The sequence below is a fragment of the Hyla sarda genome, chromosome 2 (assembly GCF_029499605.1).
Source record: "Hyla sarda isolate aHylSar1 chromosome 2, aHylSar1.hap1, whole genome shotgun sequence".
Classification (NCBI taxonomy): domain Eukaryota; kingdom Metazoa; phylum Chordata; class Amphibia; order Anura; family Hylidae; genus Hyla; species Hyla sarda.
The window spans coordinates 36,558,097-36,583,652 of NC_079190.1; positions in this window are offsets into that span (position 1 = coordinate 36,558,097).

Genomic DNA, 25,556 nt, shown 5'->3' on the forward strand with positions numbered 1-25,556 from the left:
TAAAATCCCTTTTTGTCTGCCTGGTAGTGTGCTCACTACCAGGCAGACCTCTCCAGCAGGCACCACGTCACTGATGCCTGCTGGGGCCGGCACTTCCGCCCTTAGCTCACTATACAGGGTGCCTCCAGCTGTTTCACCACTACAACTCCCAGCTTGACCTGACTTCTACTGGCTGTCAGGGCATTCTGGGAGTTGTAGTGGTGAAACAGCTGGAGGCACCCTGTGGTGAAAACAATAACTTTGTTTAACCAGCGCAGCAGTGCTACTTCGGGAGCAGCAGCGGCGGCGCTCTCCCGAACCCCGCTCCCCACCCCCATACCTCTAGTGCTGAGCGGCGGCGCTCCCCCGAACCCTGCTCCCCACCCCCATACCTCTAGTGCTGAGCGGCGGCGCTCCCCCGAACCCCGCTTCCCCCACCCCATTCCTCCAGTGGTGAAGACTTACCGGAGGATCAATGAGCTGCCTCCGGACAGGGTAACGGCCTCCGGACAGGGTAACAGGGGCGGGCGGGCGGGCGGGGCCACGCGCGAGGCCAGTGTAGCTGGCCAATGCGTGCAGCCCCAGCTATCAGCGTGCTCGCTCTTGCCTGTTTGATTGACAGGCGGGAGCGAGCACCGCAGTGACTGGATTTCGACTCATTGCCAGGCTGAAATGAGTCGAAATCCAGTAGTGACGTCACTGCAGAATGCATTCGGCCACTAGGAGGGCGACCCCTAGTGGCCGAATTTAAAAGTGATTTTAAACTTGTTTAAAATCACTTTTTTTTATTCAAGTATATTAGAGATATGTTGTAATACTTAAGTACTACAACATATCAATTTTTAGATTTCATGACAGTGCCCATTTAAGTCATATGTTTGTTACCAGGTGACAAGGTGACCCGCAGTTGGCCTATGGGCTCCTTGCTCAGCCCCCTTTATAAGAGGGGGAGGTACTACAATCTCTCTCTTGTGTTTCACTTTTTGCTGAGGTCAAGTCCAGTCCAGACATCTCAGGGTCAGTGTCCAGTACATCTGGAGGCCTCAACCTAAATTGCAGCCACAAGCAGTAAGTCAAGTTATCTTTATCATCTGTCATCATCTTCAGTCAAGTTAAGTCAATTGTAGTCAGTGTGGCCTGCACCTATAATCTTCCAAGTCACTGCAAGTACCAGCAAGCTGCGAGGTCCCACGGGTTACTGGTCACCTCTCTGGGATCCTGGACGAACTGTATAGACTGTACCATCTGTCTACCTTAGTAAAAGCTACCGTTACCCTTAACCTGGCCTTGGAATATTATTTGCCCCTGCCTAACCTAGGACTAGCAGTGCTACCTTCGGGTGGTTACACAGGCAAACCACGCCCTGGCATCACGAACACAAAGGGGTTAATACCCACTACCCCTGGGCAACACCATCTGCCCCTTACACCTCACATCACACCCCGACAACACCACACTTCCACTACCCACTTATAGAGAAAGTCTGTGAGTCCTGCTTCACCACCCACAGATAGGGAAAGCCTTTGAATCCTGTTTTTCCCTTCCACATCAAGTGAGTAAAAGTTGATCCCATACACAAACTCATACAAGAAAATATATTGTCAATCATTGGTACCTATGGCTCTATGGCTGTATATTATGGTGTTGTTGGTAATTTGGAATACCTCTGTATATACCTCTGTAATAACCTTGATATGTGATATGTTACTCAGGGCCCAATCCTGGTCATGTGCATATAATTTTTATGTGTCTCGGACCTATATGTCCAGAGATATAAGCATTTATCTGCTGGTGAGTTACTTTATCATTGTGCAGGCTGGAGGGGGCGTGTCAGTCTGTCTCCCTCACAGGAGCAAGCCTGGGCAGTCAGCCAATCAGTACGCTCTACTCTGTAACCCTTTCCTCTCTGGTTTTATGCTGTGTCATGTGTCAGAGGAAGATACTTGGAGCTTGTCTGCAGTAATCAGAAGACATTATGGTGAATTCATAACAGGATAACATGTATAAATATAAGAATAGATCTATATAAAATTAGTGCAAGGATTTTTTAGATAAAAGTACAGCATTTTTATGAATACATGTTCTATCTGTTTTATCTTCTCCTAGTAAAGCTGGATGCTAATCAGCATAGCTGTCACTATGTGTGTCATTCATCTTTTACAGACTCCTGAACGTCTGATCAACTTCTTTGTCATTCGGGAGTCCGAGAAAGCTTTGACTATTTCAGCATTCTGGGAGTCGTAGTTTAGTAACAACTGAAGCTGCAATGTTTGTAAATAACTGTGCTAGAGCAGTGTTGCCTCCAGCTGTTGTAAAACTACAGCTCTCAGCATGTCCACACATCCTTTATCTGTAGTTTTTCATACACAATAGAAATCTCCTATACTGGATACCGGTATGCTTTACGGCCGGTATCCAGTATGCTGTAAAATCTAGACTAATCTGTCTGGGTAAAAGACAAGCGACCCCTAGTGGTGGCTATTTTGAGCTTGAATTTCAGGTGAAAATAAAAAAAAAAAATTAGCAGGTGTATATTGTGAAATGTCATATTATAATGAGTCCTGCAATATATGAAAAGTTTTTAACAATGACAGTGCCTCTTTAAGGTTAATGGAGGCTGGTGGGCAAAAAAAAAAATGGCAAGTTTCCATTAGTAGCAGTCATATAATAACTAAATAACCACATGTATGAGTTAGATTAACTTATTTTAAAGTGTTTCTGTCAGTTAAATAAACTTTTGTTCATTCCAAAAGTTTAGATCAGTTGGGGTCTCAGCACTGAGACCCCCTAAGATCATTAGATATAGCTAGGTAAAGCACACAGCAGAGGGGGTTTTAGCACCAAGGACCCCACTGATCTAAGCTTTTGACATATCAATGTAACATATCAAATGTTTATTTAAATGACATCAATGCTTTAAGGTTCTATGGCATACGTGTACATCATGACTGCAGTCCAAGGTGTCACTGTAAGTGCAAGAAATACCAGGCTACCTTTGAACTTCTACTGCCTACTGCAAAATACGCTGTTTGAACATTGCCTGAGGGGGTTAAAAATAATAATGTCAGATTTGCTTTTTTATAGCAGAACAAATGAGGATGTCTCAGCTGTTCAATAAAAACTCTTCCTCGACCTGTTAATGAACTTCACCGCATTTACTCTATAAATCTCACGTTATAGTTGGGTGCGACAATGCGCAAATGTAAAAAACACCTACTCCTGATTCTGTAACACATAAGTCTAAATGGTCAACTTCTTTATTCTTTTCATTCAGGCTTATAAAGTTTTCAGACGATAATGCTGAGATCCCTCTCCACTACACCTCACTACATATCGTTTTGGAGCTCCATCCCTGGCATCATGTGTTTCCCTGGGGATGAACAAGGATGTTAAAAGGGTAATTGCAGAGTTAAAGGGGTACTCCGCTGCTAAATTTTGTTCCAAATTCTTGGAGCGGGTGGTGGGGGTCGTGACGTCACGACCACACCCCTCGTGACGTCACACCATGCCCCCTCAATGCAAGTCTATGGGAGGGGGAGTAGCGACAGTCAACCAGATGGCACCCAACAAGTTCTGGATCCTATTAATTAGAATCAATGTAATGTTTCTTCTTGAGGAGAGCAGCTGTCTGTAGATAGGTATTCTTTCCTTTAAGAAAGATCTCTGACTTGGCATACATTCCCAGTCAGTTTCTAAGACTCTGAGTTGAAGTGAATTTAAAGAGTACTTGTCACTAAATAAAACATTTAATATAGTGTTCCTTGTGTAATTAGCAGAAACTTTCCCAATTCACTTGCTTTTAAAATTATCAACATACATATGTTTAAAATGTAATATAAAAAATGACCACTAGGTGGCTCTGTTCTGTTCCCTGCTAAAACTAATACAGTGAGTTTGGTCTCCTCCTGGCCTGGCAGTCTTTCTCTGCACTGAGCTTGATTGACAGCTGCACAGAAAGTGAAAGCTCCAGAGATTCTCACAGAAAGCTGCACAGACTGAAATATACACAGAGCCTGAGGTCTTCTATTCATCACAGCACTGCAACCATGTGAGGGCGGACGTGGTCCCCCAGCAGACTTCAGTGATGTCAAGCCTGCTGGGAAATGCCCACTTTCTCCTGCTGGGAAATTGCACTATGTGAGCAAGAAGAAAGGTATGATACACAGCTTTTTAACCCCTTAACATACCCCTTAGCGCACCAAGACCTACATTTACTTCCTGTACATGACCGCGAGCATCAGAAAGAGCAAAATAGAAGGATTTAAATGTAATAATTTGGTTAAAAAGTTTGAGATTTTTTTAAAGCGGTACAATAATAGAAACGTATGTAATCATGGGTATCATTTTAATCATATTGACCCACAGAATAAAGAAAACATGTCATTTTACTGTAAATTGTACAGCGTTCTTTTCAATTTCCCCACACAAATAGTATTTTTTTGGTTACGCCATACATTTTATGGTAAAAAGAGTGATGTCATTACAAAGGCCAACTGGTCGCGCACAAAACAAGCCCTCATGCTCGTCTGTGGATGAAAATATGAAAGAGTTATGATTTTTAGAAGGCACGGAGGAAAAACGAAAACGTAAAAATAAAATTAGCTGTGTCCTTAAGCTTAAAATGGGCCTGGTCCTTAAGGGGTTAAAGCTCTGAATTTTTTTTTTTAAGGGCTAGAATGGTGTTAGGAGTAGTTAGGGAGCATAGCCTGAATTAGTTTACAACTGTTTATTTGGTGACAGGTACTTTTTAAGGGAAAGTTGCCTGGAAAAGTTATGCTTTGCTGCCCATTTTAGGAGGGGTTTGTTACAGTGTGTCACCCCAGTAGTATGGTGAAAACATAAAGGGGTTTTGTCATAGTGTATCAGCCCAGCAGTAAGGTAATTACATGAGACGGGGTTTGTTACATTGCGTTATTAGTGTCCCACTATGGGCTAAATTGCACAGTGATGGTGGGCATGGTCTTAGTGGAGAAGATGTACGTGCAGCGGAAGAGCTCCCCCTATTATATGGCAAAAAATGGTTGACATCCTGCACAGACCTCATTTCTTCCCCTTCCCTGTTGGTACTCCTACTATTGTTATTTAACTCCTGGAAGACCTTCTTTGGCCTTCCTCAAACCAAAACCCTTGTGACGGATGCAGCAGCCTCTCCTTAAAACATCACATAGACCCACAGGTAGCCAGGATGAGGGCAAAGAAGAGACTGAATGGGGGCACAGAGGAGTCTAAATGGGGGCACAGAGGGATCTGAATGAGGGCACAGAGGGGTCTGAATGGGGGCACAGAGGGATCTGAATGGGGACACAGAGGGATCTGATTGGGGGCAGAGAGGAGTCTGAATGGTGGCACAGAGGGATCTGAATGGGGGCAGAGAGGAGTCTGAATGGGGGCACAGAGGTATCTGAATTGGGGCACAGAGGGGTCTGAATGGGGGCACAGAGGGATCTGAATGAGGGCACAGAGGGGTCTGAATGGGGGCACAGATAGATCTGAATGGGGGCACAGCGGGTCTGAATGGGGGCACAGAGGGGTCTGAATGGGGGCGCAGAGGGGTCTGAATGGGGGCACAGAGGGGTCTGAATGGGGGCACAAATGGGTCAGGAGGTGCACAGACAGGTCTAAATGAAAAGACATACGGACCCTCAAGTATCAACATCACTTTCGACGCACTTCATGAGCAGGTGAGAATATAGGAGAAGATCTTTCAAAACCTTTGTAGAGAAAAAGTTTAGCAGTTGCCCATAGCAACCAATCAGATCGCTTCTTTCATTTTAAAAAAAGGCCTCTGAGACATAAAAGAAGAGATCTGATTGGTTTCTATAGGCAACTGGTTAACATTTTCTCTGCACAGGGTCTGATAAATCTCCCCCATAGAGTGCAAGTAGTTTGTCGGCTGTAAAGCCAGGTGCCTGGTAGGGGTACTGCACGGGTTTTGGTATTACGCACTGAGTCACCACCTGATAGACCATGGTCACCTTTTTTTGGGTCAGCAGGAAAGTTTTTGTATGTCACTATTCAGTTATAGATGGAAAAAAAGGGATCTCCCTCACTAACAATGGCATTGCAGCATGCCACACCCTAAACACCACTTTTTATTGCTACTTTCATTCATATCACTACGCTTGGTTGCCATGACCACAAATATACCTGACCACAATATAAATTATATCTATATGTAGTGTTTTTTTTATTACCCGACACCCCCCACCCACCCCCAAAATTGAAAGCTGGAGTCGCCACTGTTGGCATATCTTTCCTTCCTATCAATTAGAATTCGGCTTCTGCCTGGAACATGCTGGGTGCCATCTGGTTGCCTCGAATGTCTCTCGCCAGGACATTTTAACCCCTTAAGGACTCAGCCCATTTTGGCCTTAAGGACTCAGACAATTTAATTTTAACGTTTTCATTTTTTCCTCCTCGCCTTCTAAAAATCATAACTCTTTTATATTTTCATCTACAGACTAGTATGAGGGCTTGTTTTTTGCGCGACCAGTTGTCCTTTGTAATGACATAACTCATTATATCATAAAATGTATGGCACAACCAAAAAACACAATTTTTGGGGGGAAATGAAAACGAAAAACGCAATTTTGCTAATTTTGGAAGGTTTTGTTTTCACGCCGTACAATTTATGGTAAAAATGACGTGTGTCTGAGGGTCAATACGATTAAAATGATACCCATTATTATATACTTTTATATTATTGTTGCGCTTAAAAGAAATCACAAACTTTTTAACCAAATTAGTACGTTTATAATCCCTTTATTTTGATGACCTCTAACTTTTTTATTTTTCCGTATAAGTGGCAGTATGGGGGCTCATTTTTTGCGCCATGATCTGTACTTTTTTTTGATACCACATTTGCATATAAAAAACTTTTAATACATTTTTTATAATTTTTTTTTATAAAATGTATTAAAAAAGTAGGAATTTTGGACTTTTTTTTTTTTTTTCGTTCACGCCGTTCACCGTACGGGATCATTAACATTTTATTTTAATAGTTCGGACATTTACGCACGCGGCGATACCAAATATGTCTATAAAAAATGTTTTTACGCTTTTTGGGGGTAAAATAGGAAAAAACTGACATTTTACTTTTTTATTGGGGGAGGGGATTTTTCACTTTTTTTAACTTTTACTTTTACATTTTTTTACATTTTTTTTTACACTTGCATAGTCCCCATAGGGGACTATTCATAGCAATACCATGATTGCTAATACTGATCTGTTCTATGTATAGGACATAGAACAGATCAGTATTATCGGTCATCTCCTGCTCTGGTCTGCTCGATCACAGACCAGAGCAGGAGACGCCGGAAGCCGGACGGAGGAAGGAGAGGGGACCTCCGCCCGGCGTTCTGAATGATCGGATCCCCGCAGCAGCGCTGCGGGCGATCCGATCGTTCATTTAAATCGCGAACTGCCGCAGATGCCGTGATCTGTATTGATCCCGGCACCTGAGGGGTTAATGGCGGACGCCCGCGAGATCGCGGGTGTCGGCCATTGCCGGCGGGTCCCTGGCTGCGATCAGCAGCCGGGATCACCCGCGCTTGACACGGCATCGCTCCGATGCCCGCAGTTATGCTTAGGACGTAAATGTATGTCCTGGTGCGTTAAGTACCACCTCACCAGGACGTACATATACGTCCTGCGTCCTTAAGGGGTTAAAGAATGGACAAGAGTTCAACTTGGCAGCTACCCTTTAAATAGTAGATCGTTCAACAACAATATACAAACATGTATATGGTCAATAGCATGTGGATAATACATATATGCAAAAAGTGAGCACAATATTAAAAGGGCACTCCACCCCTAGACATCTTTTCTCCTATCCAAAGGATAGGGGACAAGATGTCAGATCGCGGGGGTCCCGCTGCGGGGGGTCCCCGGGATCTCGGCTGCAGCACCCATGTCAACTGCCGCCACGCCCCCTCCCATTGGCTTGCATTGAGGGGGCGGAGCGAGCCATCACATGGGGGCAGAGCTGTGACGTCACAACGCTCCGGTCCCATGATCGACAGTAATCAGACCCGGAGTGAACATGCTCCGGGGACTAATTTTAACGGGGTGCGACGTGCAGGATCACGGGAGTCCCCAGTGGCGGGACCCCCGCGATCAGGCGTCTTATCCCCTATCCTTTGGATAGGGGATAAGATGTCTAAGCACCAAAGTACCCCTTTAATACAGAAAAGGATTGAAATAGAACATCTGGAGTCGGGCGCTGTCCTCACCACATACAGCCATTAGACTTACCACATACAACTATGGTGTCACCATCCGATGCCTCCGCTAACTTCTCCTTTTACAGAACATTTCCACTTATATTTATATTCCGCTTTTCCTCTTTTTGTTTTGGACTCTTTTAACTTTTGCTCATTATAAGTCCCGATGCACAACTTCATACTTTTATAAGAGTACGGCTGAATGAACATAAGTCGTGTATCAGGACTTCTAATGAGCCAAAGTTAAAAGAGTCCAAAACAAAAAGAGGAGCAGCAGAAAAGAAAGATTAGTGGAAATGTTCCATCACGGGAAAAGGCAGAGCAGTGTGCCACTAGAATCCCTGCGGGGCCTGTGGTTGGACATCATATGTTACGTGCCATATGCCATATCTGACCTATTTTATATTGTTTTATTCAATTTTAATATTGAAACCATAATTTTATGGTAGAGGCAAGGCAATGCAAGGGTTAACCTACATACGTTTGCCTCTTAGAATGTTGTGGTAATGGGGAGCAGGTAATATAATTAGCTGTCTATATATTCCCAGTTTTTCCTCTACCACATGACCCTTGGGTTAAAGTTTGAGTCTACTTTCAAGTTAGTTGTCAGGTCTTACCAGGATCAGATGGAACCCAGCCCAGCCACCACGTGGACCTACTGAAGACATCCAGCGTACCAGCTTTGCCCTGGCCTGAGGGACGTTTTCTTTTCTCGTCATCACTACATCCTAAGTTGGACTAATTTCTCTGAATCCCAGGGGATAACAATTGTAAGGGCCCCTTAGCTGTCTGTGCCTTTGTGATTGCTGGTCAGGCCATACCACCCTGCCACTGCCAGTAGTCAACCGGTGTCATTCTCTGAAGTCCTGTCAGTGATTCCTCCATCTCAGGAACTAACTTTTTAACACACTAACTCTACATAGGTTAATTTCTTGTTACCAGCTACTGCGTGTCACCAAAGGTACTACTTGTGTCTCCTTCCTGCCAACAAAGTTTATATATTTAGATAAAGTTACCAGTTCTGAAGCAACTTCTCACTCCGATGTCTTGCAACCATCAAGGGCATCCCAATTACCCACAGCAATGACATTGTTAACTAGTGAAAGCCCTAGGGGACTAAAGACTAATAAGCGCTGCGCAATGCTTTTTATAAAAAAAAATATTGTGTGTCCGCCCTAAATACCAGTCTAGCCCAAGGTCTCCAAGGATGGAATTACATCTACCACCAACCCTATGGGCACCACATGGGGAATGACCAAGTGGGCCGCCACAGATGAAGCAGTGCTTGTCGCAACACACAGAGATTGATCAGAGTCCAGTCACAGCCATGAAATATCTTTATTTAGTACTCGAGTGCAGCATTGCCTGGACCACCTGGTAATTAAGGTCCCTAGGATTTGGGTCACACAAACAATGAGTGAACTGACAAGCATTGCTGCGCACCTCATAGAGTCAAATACTTTTTGTTGCGCTGATCAAGAGACTGTCATCTCTCTCCTGTTTCTGAATACAGCCCTATTGGTTATTACTACTGGACTGGTATTTCTTTTGCAACAAGTTCAGTAAAGAGTTAAAGTGATTATACATGATTAAAAAACGTTTGTCTACGACCAGAAACAGCGCCACCCTTGGCCTAAGTTTGTCTGTGGTATTGCAGCTTAGTTCCGTTGAAGTAAATGCAGTCCAGTTGTGAAACTGCATACAACCGGAGGACAGGTGTGGCCCTCTTTATGGAAAAAAGCAGCTATGTTTTTCTAACCCATTTAAAGGGTTACTCCTCTACCCAGCGTTCGGAACATTGAGTTCCTAATTCTGTGTGCGGGCTTCCATGTTCACACCCGTCCCCTCGTGACGCCACGCCCCATCATGTGACGTCACGTCCCGCCCCCTCCCATAGACTTGCATTGAGGGGGCGGGAAGTGACGTCACATGATGGGGCGTGGCGTCACGAGGGGGCGGGTGTGAACATGGAAGCCCGCACACAGAATTCGGAACTCAATGTTCCGGACGCTGGGTAGCGGAGTAACCCTTCACATAGACATAGATGGCCATTGCGCCCCCTTCACATAGACTTTCATTGAGGGGGCTGGCCATGACGTCACGATGGGGCGGGCGTGAACACGGAAGCCCACATACAGCGTTCGGAACTCACTGTTCCGGATGCTGGGGAGTGGAGTAACCCTTTAAATGCAGAGTCATGCCCAGTCACTTTTAGGCATGAAACTTGGCATGATCAATATTTTAGGGAAAACGAACAACAGGTTCAAAACACAAAAAAATAAAAATAAAATAAACTACTTATCTTGCCATGATAGTTTTTCTCTGAATATAATATCGGCCTCACTTGTGTGTAAACCAAGCCTTTACAAGAGTGGCTTCAGGGGAGATTTATCAAAACCCGCCCATAGCAACCAATCAGATAGCTTCTTTCATTTCTCAGAGGCCTCTTCAAAAATGAAAGTGACCTGATTGGTTGCTATGGGCAACTCAGCAGCTTTTCTCCCCCCGATGGGGGAGATTTATCAAAACCTGTCCAGAGGAAAAGCTGCCCAGTTGCCCAGCAGGAGGGTAGTCTCCTGTAGCCCAGCAGATTTACCATTATTTGTCATGAAAAAAAATTACGCCAGAAACCTATTTCGGCTCATAGATTTCGAGGTACAGCATGCTGACATATTGAATGTAGCGCATCGTGTCACGTTACAGTGACATAAGAAATTCCAGTCATAATAAGCTCCCACTTTTGTCTATAATTATGCTCATCAGATTTCATATGGTTGGCCGATATACAGTACCTATTGTTCAGAATAGTCTTAAAGGGGTACTCCACTGGCCAGCATTCGGAACATTTATTTCCGAACACTGTGGGCACGCTGGGGGGGGGGGGGGGGGGGTCGGCCCCCTCCCATAGACTTGTATTGATGGAGCGTGGTTTGACATCACAAGGGGGCATGGCCTACCCCCGCAACGCATTCACAGTGTGAGGAACTAAATGTTCCGAATGCTAGCCAGTGGAGTACCCCTTTAAGACCATTCTGAACGATAGGTACTGGGTATCGGCCAAGCATATGAAATCTGATGAGCACGCTGGCCAGTGGAGTACCCCTTTAAGCTCCCTTCTGGGGCAACCTTATCCCCCATAAGGAATTTTGGCAGACCAACATTTGTAAAACTCTGTTGGGGTTCCTTTTCTGAGGAGCACTCTCCATCTATACAGTAAATGTGTACGTCTACTTTCAGTTGCATTATAATCTTGGTTGTTCTCCTTGTACACACAGGACATGTTCTCAATAAGATCTGATATTTAGAATAAAAAATAGAGACTAGTGACAAATGACTGGTTTCCTAGTCACCACCAAATAGGGTTGTCCTTTGCTTATCCATTGTGGACCATGATAGTGTCAGAGCCTTGGACCACCTCTACAGGGCTGGTGCAAGGATTTTTTTGTCACCCTAGGCAAAAGCAAATTTTGGCACCCCCTTGACTCCACCCATTGGCCTGCCCTTTGGCACACCCTACCTTACTACTGGGGTGACACACTGTTACAAGTCCCCTCCTCATGTAATAAGCTTACTACTGGGGTGACACACTGTAACAAACCTCCTCCTCATGTAATCTCCTTACTACTGGGGTGACACACTGTAAGAAAAACTCCTCCTCATGTAATCTCCTTACTACTGGGGTGACACACTGTAACAAACCCCCTCCTCATGTGATCTCCTTACTACTGAGGTGACACACTGTAACAAACCCCCTCCTCATGTAATCTCCTTACTACTGGGGTGACACACTGTAACAAACCTCCTCTTCATTTAATTACTTTACTACTGGGTGACACACTGAAACAAATCCCTCCTCATGTAATCTCCGTACTACTGAGGTGACACACTGTAACAAACCTCCTCCTCATATAATCTCCGTACTACTGGGGTGACACACTGTAACAAACCCCCTCCTCATGTAATAAGCTTACTACTGAGGTGACACACTGTAACAAGCCCCCTCCTTATGTAATTACCTTACCACTGGGGTGACACACTGTAACAAACCTCCTCCTCATGTAATCTCCTTACTACTGAGGTGACACACTGTAACAAACCCCCTCCTCATGTAATACACTTACTACTGAGGTGACACACTGTAACAAACCCCCTCCTCATGTAATAAGCTTACTACTGAGGTGACACACTGTAACAAACCCCCTCCTTATGTAATTACCTTACCACTGGGGTGACACACTGTAACAAACCTCCTCCTCATGTAATCTCCTTACTACTGAGGTGACACACTGTAACAAACCCCCTCCTCATGTAATAAGCTTACTACTGGGGTGACACACTGTAACAAACCCCCTCCTCATGTAATAAGCTTACTACTGAGGTGACACACTGTAACAAACCCCCTCCTTATGTAATTACCTTACTACTGAGGTAACACACTGTAACAAATCCTCTCCTCATGTAATAGGCTTACGACTGAGGTAACACACTGTAACAAATCCTCTCCTCATGTAATAGGCTTACGACTGAGGTAACACACTGTAACAAATCCTCTCCTCATGTAATAGGCTTACGACTGAGGTGACACACCGTAACAAATCCCCTCCTCATGCGAGTGGTTTGGATGCTGATTTTCTAAATTTCTTGTTGCAGGTAGAGCAATGCACCCCCCATCAAGAGGGCGCTCTAGGCTATATTTTGCCTATAGGCAGAGCCAGCCCTGCACCTCTAGGGCAATGGTCTCCAAACTGTGGACCTCCAGATGTTGCAGAACTGCAACTTCCAGCCCTGACTGGCTCCTTACACCACCAAACTGTGTTGTCTCCTGCTCGACCATTGAGGACCATGATGGTGTCAGAGCCTGGAACTTTTTCTATGGCAGTGGTCTCCAAACTGTGGACCTCTAGCTGTTGCAAAACTACAACTCCCAGCCTACCCGGACAGCCGTTGGCTGTCCGGGCAGGCTGGGAGTAGTAGTTTTGCAACAGGAAAAATAAATGTATAAAGACACGGTGGAGGATGCAGAGCAATTATCTGCCGCGAGCTGTGGTGTTAGCCGTATCTACTGTGTCAAAGAGACGGCTCGGACGTCATGCAAACAAGGCTGGCGGATTACGGTAAAATATTGTTTCCGTCCATTATAAATTATTCATTAATTAATATGAAGCTGCAGTTAAGGAACCACTTCGACCATTTTCGTTTAATGAATAAAATCCAATCAAGCACTTTGTTAGCGCAAAATGGAAACGCGCTCTGGTAAGTATGATGAATGTCGGATCGGAGCATTGATCAGCGCAAGACGGTTACAGACTAATGCGACTGCCGGGCGAAAACAATAACAACTTCACTCCTCCGCGGTTATTACTGCAACGACAGCCGCCAGATAGAGAGCACCGGACGCCTTGAAGGACCATTTCACCGAAAAATTCTGAAGGCTGTTAAAAAAAAAATAAAAAAAATAATAAAAAAAACAATTAAAATCTGTACAAGAATATAGATACTTACATTGTAAATTCAAAGTGGGAAACCCAGGGCGGGTCTTAGGAGGTGTCAAGTGGGCATTTGGAAATCTGAGCAACCTGAGACCTTGTTCACAGTATCCCATGCATTTTTTGGGGTAAAAAAAAAAAAAAAAATAGGGCAAAAATAAAAAATAATAATAATAAAAAAAAAGCTGTGTTTTCCCCATTGAATTTAATAGGGTTCACATACTCACATACTCAAGTGGAACTCTGGAATTTAAAGGGGTACTCCACTGGGAAACATAATTTTTTTTTTTTTAAATCTACAGGTGTCAGAAAGTTAAACATATTTGTAAATTACTTCTATTAAAAAATCTTAGTCCTTCCAGTATTGATCAGCTGCTGTATGCTCCACAGGAAGTTATTTTCTTTTTGAATTTCCTTTCTGTCTGACCACAGTGCTCTCTGCTAACTCATCTGTCCATTTTAGGAACTGCTCAGAGTAGGAGCAAATCCCCATAGCAAACAAATCCTGCTCTGGACAGTTCCATGGACAGAGGTGTTAGCAGAGAGCACTGTGGTCAGACAGAAAGGAAATTCAAAAAGAAAAGAACTTCCTGTGGAGCATACAGCAGCTAAGTACTGGAAGGATTAAGATTTTTTAATAGAAGTAATTTACAAATATGTTTAACTTTCTGGCACCAGTTGATTTAAATTTTTTTTCCAGTGGAGTACCCCAGCAAAAATTAACTTATTCCCTATCCACAGCATACGGGATAAGTATCTGATCGTCCGAGGTCTGACTGTTGGCGCCCCCAGGGATCACCGGAACCCAGAGCTCAGTGAAGAACGTGTGCTGCAGCTGGGACGCCCTCTATTCATTTTTATGGGGGTGCTGAAAAGACCGGAGTACAGTGCTTGGGCATCATCGGGGCTCCCATAGAAATGAACAGCGCACGTGCCCTCTACCAGTACACCTAAAAAAAATGTAAATTATAAAGTGAGTAACAAGGAATTAAAACTACAGTCTGCATTGATCCCGTCTCTTTTGTATTTTATGGAATCTATACAAATAAAGTGCATCCAAGTACAAATTACTGCAATATATACATAAACTGCCACCTATTATACATGTGTGAAGCAGGTATATAATATGAGGGGGGAGGGGTTATAGCTCAGATTGTGAATATCACGTCAGAAAAATCCCACTGTTACTATTGAAAAGAAATATAGGCGTGTAATGTCCCAGTACGAGATGTTGCCATACTGTACTTCTGTCCTGTTAGGCAGAGTCCCTGCGGGTCCTTGGGGCTCTCCTGTAGCAAACCCTAAAATAGTATTTACAGGTTATATGCAGGGCCGGATCATCATTGGCGCTCATGGAGCACCTGCTCCGGGCCCCGTGCCCGCAGGGGGGCCCGTCACATTCGGGACATCCCTGTGTTCCGAAAAATCTTTTCAGGACACAAGGATGGGGGAACTGTACTGCACCTAATGTGGGAGAACTGTACTGCACCTAATGTGGGGGAACTGTACTGCACCTAATGTGGGGAACTATACTGCACCTAATGTGGGGAGCTATACTGCACCTAATGTGGGGGAACTGTACTGCACCTAATGTGAGGAACTATACTGCACCTAAGTGGGGGAACTGTACTGCACCTAATGTGGGGGAACTGTACTGCCATCCTAATGTGTGGGGACTTATACTGCCAACCTAATGTGGGGGAACTACAAACTAAGGCAGGGGAACCATACTGCACCTAATGTGAGGGAACTATACTGCACCTAATGTGGGGGAATTATACTGCACCTAATGTGAGGGAACTGTACTGCACCTAATGTGGGGAACTGTACTGCATCTAATGTGGAGAACTATACTGCATCTAATGTGGGGAACTATACTGCACCTAATGTGGGGAACTATACAACTATACTACACCTAATGTGGGGAACTATACAACTATACTGCACCTAATGTGGTGAACTATACAACTATACTGCACCTAATGTGGGGAATTATACTGCATCTAATGTGGGGAACTATACTGCACCTAATGTGGGGAACTATACAACTATACTGCATCTAATGTGGGGAACTATACAACTATACTGCACCTAATGTGGGGAACTATGCTGCATCTAATGTGGGGAACTAGACAACTATACTGCACCTAATGTGGGGGCACTATACTGACCCTAATGTGGAAGAACTGTCGGGGGGGGGGGGGGGGGCATCATAATGAAGTGCTCCATCTTCCAGGCAGCCTTAATCTACCCCTGGTTATATGTAGTTATGTATTATAAGTGTAATGTGCCTTTAAATCTTTACTACATGATTGTATTGTTACCCAGAGAACCCCAGTGACTAGGTGACCTCCCAAGTAACCTATGGGCTCCTTGCACAGCCCCCCTATATAAGATGGGGAGGAGCTGCAATCGCTCTCTTAGCTCATTGCTACTTCTGCTGAGGTCCAGTGCAGTCCAGTGTTCCAGTATCAGTGTCCAGAGCATTGGAGGCCTCAAGCCTAAAGTCTGCAGCCAGTCAAGTCTACTGTCTAGTCACCGTGGCCTGCATTATAGTCTGTCAAGTCACTGCAAGTCCCAGCAAGCCTGCGAGGTCCCCCTGTGTCACTGGCCACCTCTCTGGGATATTGGCTGAACCGTATAGACCGTACCATCTGTCTAACCTCAGTAAAAACTACTGTTACCCTTAACCTGGCCTTGGACTCTATATTGCGCATGCCTGACCTAGGACTAGCGGTACTACCTTTGGGTGGTTATATAAGAAAACCATGAACACGTCACAAACACGAAGGGGTTAATACCATCTACCCCTGGGGCCATAACATCTGCCCCTTACACCTCACATCACACCCCATGGTGCAACCACAGGTGCAGTACAGAGATATTTTTTGTTTTTTATAAGAACACCGTCAGCCTGATGTGCTGTGGGTAGGCTTGGTACCTGCCACACTCTGGAGTGCACTTTCCACTGTATATTTTATTGAGGGATTAGAGATCTGAGAGAACTGAGGCTAAAATCACAATCTGTCCACTCCTACATGTTTCACCACTTGACGTGGTGAGACAAATGACAACAGTGCTAAGTATTGCTGCAAGTGGCCAGAAATACAGCCTAATCGCAAACAGAGATTGGGGGGGGGGGGGGGCAATTGCTTTTTCTATAAACCAAAAAATGCAGCCAAAAAAAGACGTCAAAATTGTGGGGGAAAAAACAGGTCAAAAACCATGCAAACCGAAAAGGAAGGCTCAAGAAACACCTGGAGGAGTCAGACTTTTTCAGCAAAAAATGGCCTTTAAAGTTAAGACTCAATAAGTGTCATTGTCATCTATGGGGAAGGAGCCTTTCCGAGTGGTCCTAGTGCTGGGATATTCTGCCAGTGCCTGCTCTTTGTGGAAAGTCTGCCTTTGGCTGTCCAGGCATGCTGGAAGTTGTCATTTTGCAACAGCTGAAGGCACTGGTTGAAAAGCACTGCCTCAGAGAGGAATACACCACTTTTCTGGGCAATTTTTGAAATCGGATCCAATTTATTTGGACTGAATTAAATTCTAACAAATTGGATCTGAAACAAGTTTTTCAGAAATTCACTATTCTTTAGTCTGGACCCTAAGACCCCCCCAAAGCCACAGAATGTTCCCTATGTAGAGTATATGTGAATCTAAAGGGTTAATAGTAAAACACTTTCCTCTGTGGAGGAAGAGTGGAGCAGTTGCCCATAGCAACCAATTTTTAAGTTGCCTGTGAAAAATGAAAGAAACAATCTGATTGGTTGCTATGGGCAACTGCACTGCTCGTCCTCTACACAGGTTTTGATAAATCTCCCCCCAATGAGTTTAACCCTAAGGGTATATTTAAACCATGGAACTGATGTGGAATTCCGTACATGGAATTGCGCATCAGAATTCCACAGTGTGAACCTCTAACATTAGTGTGAATGGGTCTTACACGGACCGATTCACACTGCGGAATTTCAGCAGTGGGGAATTCAGTGCTAAAATGGATCGGCAGATATAATAAATATGTTCATTCTTTGCGCGGAATTCCTCGAGCCCTGCATTGTCGTCAATGGTGATGGCGCAGGGCCACGTGGTCCTGAAAGATTCTGGTGGCCACCGCCAGATGGAATTCCACCAAAATAACTCAATATGAACATACCCTAAGATGATGCAAAATGTTCTTCTGAATTCATTACGTCTGTATGAAGGCGAATCTGTCATCATAAATTCAGTCTGGTGTTTATTTTGCGCTTTCTGCTCCTATTCATCCCATAGAGTCTCATTTTTCAGCAATAATTACAGAAAGCGATAACAATGAGGTTAGTGAAATAGATGAGATGCCTCACTCATTGTGGAGTTAATGATCGCTAATTCCGGTGATTGCCGCCAACGCGACTCTTGTGCTTCATTACTGTTTTTTTTATGCGCGGTCCTCATGTTTTTACTGATAAGCCGTCTCCTGAATAAATATTTTGATATTTTGGTTCTGTCATTTACATGACTGGGAATGATCTGTCGAATTACATATGCAAATGTCCGATGATAAAGCAGCGCCCCGCGTGCAATTGTCCTCAGATAATCAGTCCGGGCCTGAGTCACACGTATTCTAATGAATGGAGCAGATTTCCTCTGTAGCGTGCTGACAAAATCTTTCATGGTCCATTAAATCGCACTCAAATTCAATCCTATTGTAAGAGAGAAATCAAATATATGTGATAAATATAATGATGAATACAGTTCAGGAGTGAAAGGACGGATCACTCACCAGACTCCGTCCTTTCACTCCTATTTGAACTGTTACACACATTTGTTTTGGTTTAAATTGGACCAGTGGCGGATCCACGGGGGGGACAGAGCAGAGCGGAGCGAGCAGCTAGGAGGAGGAAGCGTGAATGGTAAGTTACCAGCGGCACATCAGCTTCGATGCTCCAACCACCGCTCCTCCAGTCCCGGAACGTACTGCTATGGCCTATAGGCCATAGCAGTAGACCATGACCCCTGACTGGGGAGCAGTACACAGACATACAGCCTCCAGCCTTACACTGTATATGGCTGAAGGCTGTATGTCTGTGGGGGCCATTGCCTACCTAATGTGGGGGGAACTATGCTGACAACCTAATGTGGGGGAACTATGCTGACAACCTAATTTGGGAGGAACTATGCTGCCTACCTAGTGTGGGGGAATTATGCTGCCTACCTAGTGTAGGGGGAATTATGCTGCCTACCTAGTGTAGGGGGAATTATGCTGCCTACCTAGTGTGGGGGAATTATGCTGCCTACCTAGTGTAGGGGGAAATATACTGTCTACCTAGTGTGGGGGGAACTATGCTGCCTACCTAGAGTGGGGGAACTATGCTGCCCACCTAGTGTGGGGGAACTATGCTGCGTACTTAAAGGGGTATTCCACTGCCCCAGCATTCAGAACATTTTGTTACGAACTCTGGGTGCGGGCTGCGGGGGTTGTGATGTCATAGCTATGCCCCTTGTGATGTCACGCAACACACCCATTTTCGTCCATCTTCGAGGCAGCCTAAATCTGGCCATGGACACAGACACACACACACACATAGAGACACACAATTAGACACACTTACCTGGCCTGTGCAGCACTTCTCCTCTCCAGCGGCGGCCTGACAAGTGACGTTACCGATGTCCTAGAGTGCAGGTCTGCGGAGATATGTCCCTTGCGCGACATCCCTCGTCAGACCCGGGTCGGCCGGCTACAGACTCACTAAAGTGCGTGGTGGTGCAGCAGCAGGGCTGGCCCTACCACGAACCTACTAGGCACAAAAAAAAGGGGGCAGCAAATTGCCGCCTGGCACCAATGATCCCACCGGGTCCCATGGTAGGGCCAGTCCTGGAAAGGGTGGCGGGCCCCCTCACATGCTGGGTCCCTGAACAGGCTGCACAGGCGATATGTCCGCCCCTAAGTAAAGCGATACTATATATGTCTGCAGTAACTGTACTATGTATGTGTGCTAAAGCTGTTCTATGTATATGTAGTACAGGGGTACTATGTATGTGTTTAAAATAGTAGTATTATGTATGTGTGCGGTTTAGCTGGTCTATGTATACTATGCATGTGCATTATAGCAGTCCAATATATGTGTGCAGGATAGCAGCACTATGTATGTGTAGGGTAAAGCCATTATATATATATATATATATATATATATATATATATATATATATATATACAGTGGTGCAAAAAATGATTTGGTCAGCCACCAATTGTGCAAGCTCTCCAACTTAAAAAGATGAGAGAGGCCTGTAATTTTCATCTTAGGTATACCTCAACTATGAGAGACAGAATGAGAAAAAAAAAATCGATAAAATCACATTGCCTGATTTTTAAAGAATTTATTAGCAAATTATGGTGGAAAAGAAATATTTGGTCACCTACAAACATGCAAGATTTCTGGCTCTCACAGACCTGTAACTTCTTCTTTAAGAGTCTCCTCTGTCCTCCACTTGTTACCTGTATTAATGGCTCCTGTTTGAACTTGTTATCAGTATAAAAGACACATGTCCACAACCTCAAACAGTCACACTCCAAACTCCACTATGGACAAGACCAAAGAGCTGTCGGACGACACCAGAAACAAAATTGTAGACCTGCACCAGGCTGGGAAGACTGTATCTGCAATAGGCAAGCAACTTGGTGTGAAGAAATCAACTGTGGCAGCAATTATTAGAAAACGGAAGACATACAAGACCACTGATAATCTCCCTCGATCTGGGGCTCCACGCAAAATCTCACCCTTTGGTGTCAAAATGACAGTGGGAGCTACTCAATACCACAAGGAACCCTTGGCTGCAAAGTGGGTCAGTAGAATTACCTGAAACCTACTGTCCTTCTGGCAGTAACAGCTTCTGGTAACCACTGTTGTCGGAGGACCTGCTGAAAATGAGGAATACAAAACAAATTGGGATTATATTAAGTCTGTAACAGAACAGCGCCAGCAGAGGGGTAAGGGACAGGAAGCCCAACTCTGTTACACATCTATTTCTGTGAATATTAGTATGTGTGGAGCAGGACTAAGAACTGACTGTGTGCGGGGCGTAGAAATCAGTTCTTGATGCCAGGGAACTGTTCACCTACACGGTCCAAGGTTGAGATAGCTTAACCTGGGCCAGGCGCGGGTTAAAGAATACACTGATGCAAGGTTACGGATAACTATCTTTCCTTTACCAGAGGTAGCAGATCTCAAACAATACAGTCTCTTGTGCAGAGGGATCGGCAGAGTGGAACTTGGGGAGCCTGTCACCTTGCTGGAAGTTGTAGTTGCTGTTGAACGCAGCTTTGTTTATTAGCAGCACACGCCAAATCGAAAGACTACCGGTTATTAAACCATATTTTCTAAACTAACTCAGATTATATTCACTAACTACTCCTAACACCACTCCTGCCCTTTAAAAAAATTCCGAGCTTTAAAAAGCTGTGTATCATACTTTTCCCCTTGCTCACACTGTGTGAGCTCTCAGCAGGAGAAAGTGGGTGTTGGGGTACTAAGTCACTGAAGCCTGTTAGAGCTGTGCCTCACCATGTCCCGCACACACTTACTAAGTTTAGTCTCCTGCCAGGCCAAACTAACTGACTTGCGCAGGGAACAGAACAGAGCCACCTAGTGGCCGTTTTTTTTTTTTCAATCACATTAAAAACATATTAAGGTTGAGAATTTTAACAGCAAGTAAATAGTAAAAGGTTTTATAATTACAGAAGGAACAATATATTAAAAGTTTAATATAACATTTTGGAGAGGCTCTTGTTAGGCTAGCAACCTGCAGACCCGAGCTACCCAAATGGCACCTATACCCACGGTGTCGAACAATAGACAAATTAAAAGAAGAAGTTGGGGCTCATGGTCATGGATATTGAACCAAATGTAATTTATTAGTGTAAAAAATATTCAACATTATGTGCTGTGACTCACAGGACCCTTGTGAGTCAACAGAGACACAAAATAACAATATATAGAATATAAAATATATAAATGATAAAATAATAAAATAAAATGTGGCCACACACTATAATAAATCCAATCTGGATAGGATACTGCACAATATATTGTGCTTTTTGTTCTATTTGAGTGATCACTCTTAAAGGGGTACTCCGCCCCTAGACATCTTATCCCCTATCCAAAGGATAGGGGATAAAATGTCAGATCACCGGGGTCCCGCTGCTGGGGACCCCGGGGATCGCTGCTGTAGCACCCCGCTATCATTACTGTGCAGAGCGAGTTCGCTCTGCACGTAATGACGGGCAATACAGGGGCCGGAGCATTGTTATGTCACCGCTCCGCCCCTCGTGATGTCACGGCCCGCCCCCGTCAATACAAGTCTATGGGAGGGGGCGTGGCGGTCGTCATGCCCCCTGCCATAGACTTGCATTAAGGGGACGGGCCGTGATGTCATGAGGGGCGGAGCCGACCCCTGCATCACCCGTCATTACGCACAGAGCGAACTCGCTCTGCGCAGTAATGATAGCGGGGTGCCGCAGCGGGGATCCCCGGGGTCCCCAGCAGCGGGACTGCGGCGATCTAACATCTTATCGCGGAGTACCCCTTTAATATGCAGCTTAGTTGAGTATGCCGGTAATGTCCAGGTATAGTGACAAGTCAGAGACTCCCCGATCCGGGAGTATGAATGAATGCAGAGTCTCTGTACGATGTTATTATCTGCACTGCAAAATAGGATAACAGTTATGCAGGTAGGTAAATGGTACCTTGAAATGTGCGTGAGTAGTAGTCCTCTCCTGGCAGGGAGAGCGCTGCTGGAGACTCGGCCGTCTCCCAGATTCGCAGCGCGAGTAGCGGTGGGCTCTGCTTAGGTGGACTGCAGTGCTTCTCCTGGGTGCAGCAGTAGCAGATCCCAGCGGCGTCCTCGTGTTTGAGGTAGCGTACGCTGTCACGTGTTGATTGGCAGGTCGGGTGATGCCGGTAGGCTGGGAAAATATATTCCAGACTTGTACTATATCTCAATTATATAAATGGTGGTGGTCACTGCTGTTCTATATGGCTGGACGCGTTTCAGGAGCCCCGTGGGTCCTTTCTTCAGCAGCTTGGTATAGTGTGTTTCGGGGTCATTCACTAAAATATATATACCTTAAACCCCTCCTCTTTGAGGAAACGTCACATCAGGTTTGGAAAAAGTTTAGAATAACAAAATGTCAACTTAGAAATAAAAATGGGAGTGAAAGAGAAACTACAAATCTTACCAAAAGTAAAATTGGTTACTGCAAATAGAACTACGGAAGTCTAACTATAGTATATGTATATAAATGACACATATGTCTGTATATTATATCTGTGTACAATACTGAACCTGATGGCTTTCCAAATCCAATCACTTGTAAAAGTCAGTGTGTAGTAATGTTAAAAACAGAAAAATAAATGTAAATAATAAATAGTATTTTAGATAAATAATTTTATAAAATTCAATAAAATTGTAAGTCTGGTGTATCTATATATGCGCTTTCATGCTCACACACAAATAAGGATGCTTCAAAAATATGCAATGTATGACAAGATATACAGAATAATTGTATAAATTGATGACAATAAAGGCATATGTCAGGATCCGGACTGGTATGCAGCGAGGACACTGGTGGTGGATCCTCTGTGTCAGTGAGGTGATGACGTGGGCCGTACCAGGGGAACGGAGTCTAAGGGGTTACTGGTTTTCACCAGAGCCCGCCACAAAGCGGGATGGACTTGCAGCGGCAGGTAACCCCCAGGTCGTTCCACCCGATAGCGACTCAACCCCAGCTGACAGCTGAGACAGGCGCGGTACACAGGGACAAGGCAAGAGCAAGGTCGAACGTAGCAGAAGGTCAGGGCAGGCAGCAAGAGTCGTAGTCAGGGGCAACAGCAGAAGGTCTGGGTACACAGGCTGGGGAACACACTAAACGCTTTCTCAGGGCACAAGGCAACAAGGTGCAGGTACTGATTGGGCCAGGCACCAATTAATGGTGCACTGGCCCTTTAAATTTCAGAGAGCAGGTCCGCACGCGCCGGGACTGAACAGCCAGAGGACGGGGCAGGTGAGGAGATTGGGATGCGACCCGCGGGCGGGCACGTCCCGCTACGCGGATCGCATCCCCGCCGGTGACACTAGTGCAGCACTCCCGGTCAGCGGGTCTGACCGGGGTGCTGCACAGAGACGAATGCCGCGAGCGCTCCGGGGAGGAGCAGGGACCCGGAGCGCTCGGTGTAACAGCATATAAATATATATTAAAGTATAGTATAAAAACACTATTGTAAATGTGAGATGTCCCACAGCACTCCAGTAACTTGAAAAGCAAAGTGTTTATTCCTCACATGTGGCAGCAACGTTTCAACTGTCAATACAGTCTTTTTCAACATTTTATTATGAGGCACGCTACCACAAGGCTACTAAATGACACAAAAAGGCATATCCGTAGTGTACGTGAATCTTGGTCCGTATCCCTGATCCAAATCTGCATGAAAAAAAGAGAAGAAGAAGGAAAATCAATCATTACAATTATGTACAGTTCAGGTCAATTACAGATAGTGGCATCAACCGGATTACATAATTTAGAGAGAGCATATATACCTGGTGACACTGTAAAGTCTACATTTAGTCCATTCGGAGGAAGGGAACGTAGTTCGTGAATCCATCTGAGTTCACGCCCCCTCCCATAGACTTGCATTGAGGGGACGTGGCGTGACGTCACACGGGGGCGGAGTCATGACGTCACGAACTTCCGTTCCCGTGGTCGAGACCCAGACCCTCCAGCGCTTCCGGAGCAGAAACAGGTGGGTGCCGCATGCTATATTGCGGGGGTCCCCAGCGGCGGCGGGACCCCGCGATCAGACATCTTATCCCCTATCCTTTGCATAGGGGATAATGTGTCTAGGGGTGGAGTACCCCTTTAAACACTTTTGTGTTCCTGAGAATTTCCCACTATTGTGCTTACATTGTGAAGTCTAAAATATTAGTTTATTGTTTTCTAGCTAAAATAATGCTATTTTTTTTCAGTTTTTATCATAAATAATGCACCTCAGCGGGGATATGCTTAACTTTAACCATCCCCAGCGTTCCATTAAAATAAATGATCCTGGTACGTCTTGTTCTACAAGCCAAAAGTTGTTCCAATTATTACAATTATACAGAGGCAGGAAATACAGAATGTGATATTTATTCTTGTTTCGGGCCGGCGCAGTAGGAATGTCCCATTATAATCATCTAGTCCGTTATCTCTTTTGCATTTTAACACATTGTAAATCGGTGGGATAGAAGCGGTTAATAAAACAATGCTGACTGATGATATGTGGTACTGTGGCACATAATACTCCTCCGAACATGTCGTGTTTACATTACGGGGCTAATAGGCCATTCCGCAGAGCAGAGTTTACGTGTAATATCCTTCGGCAGAGTGGACTGCGCGGGCTGGATCGGCTCCACCGTCCAAATTAGCCTAATGAGGCTTTAATTCTATTCCATCCTATAGTGCCGTGCGTTTTACTGGGATAATATTAACCATCGTTTTATGCATTTGTTATTTCGGTGTACTCAGAGATTCTGCAGATGTAGCAGAGCTTAAAGGGATACTCCGGTGAAAACCTTTATTTTATTATTATTATTTTTTTTAATCAACTGGTGCCAGAAAGTTAAACAGATTTGTAAATCACTTCTATAAAAAAAAAAATCTTAATCCTTCCAGTACTTTTTAGGGGCTGTATACTAAAGAGAAATCCAAAAAGAAATGCATTTCCTGTGATGTCCGGACCACAGTGCTCTCTGCTGACCTCTGCTGTCCATTTTAGCAACTGGAGAAAATCCCCATAGCAAACATATGCTTCTCTGGACAGTTCCTAAAATGGACAGCAGAGGTCAGCAGAGAGCACTGTGG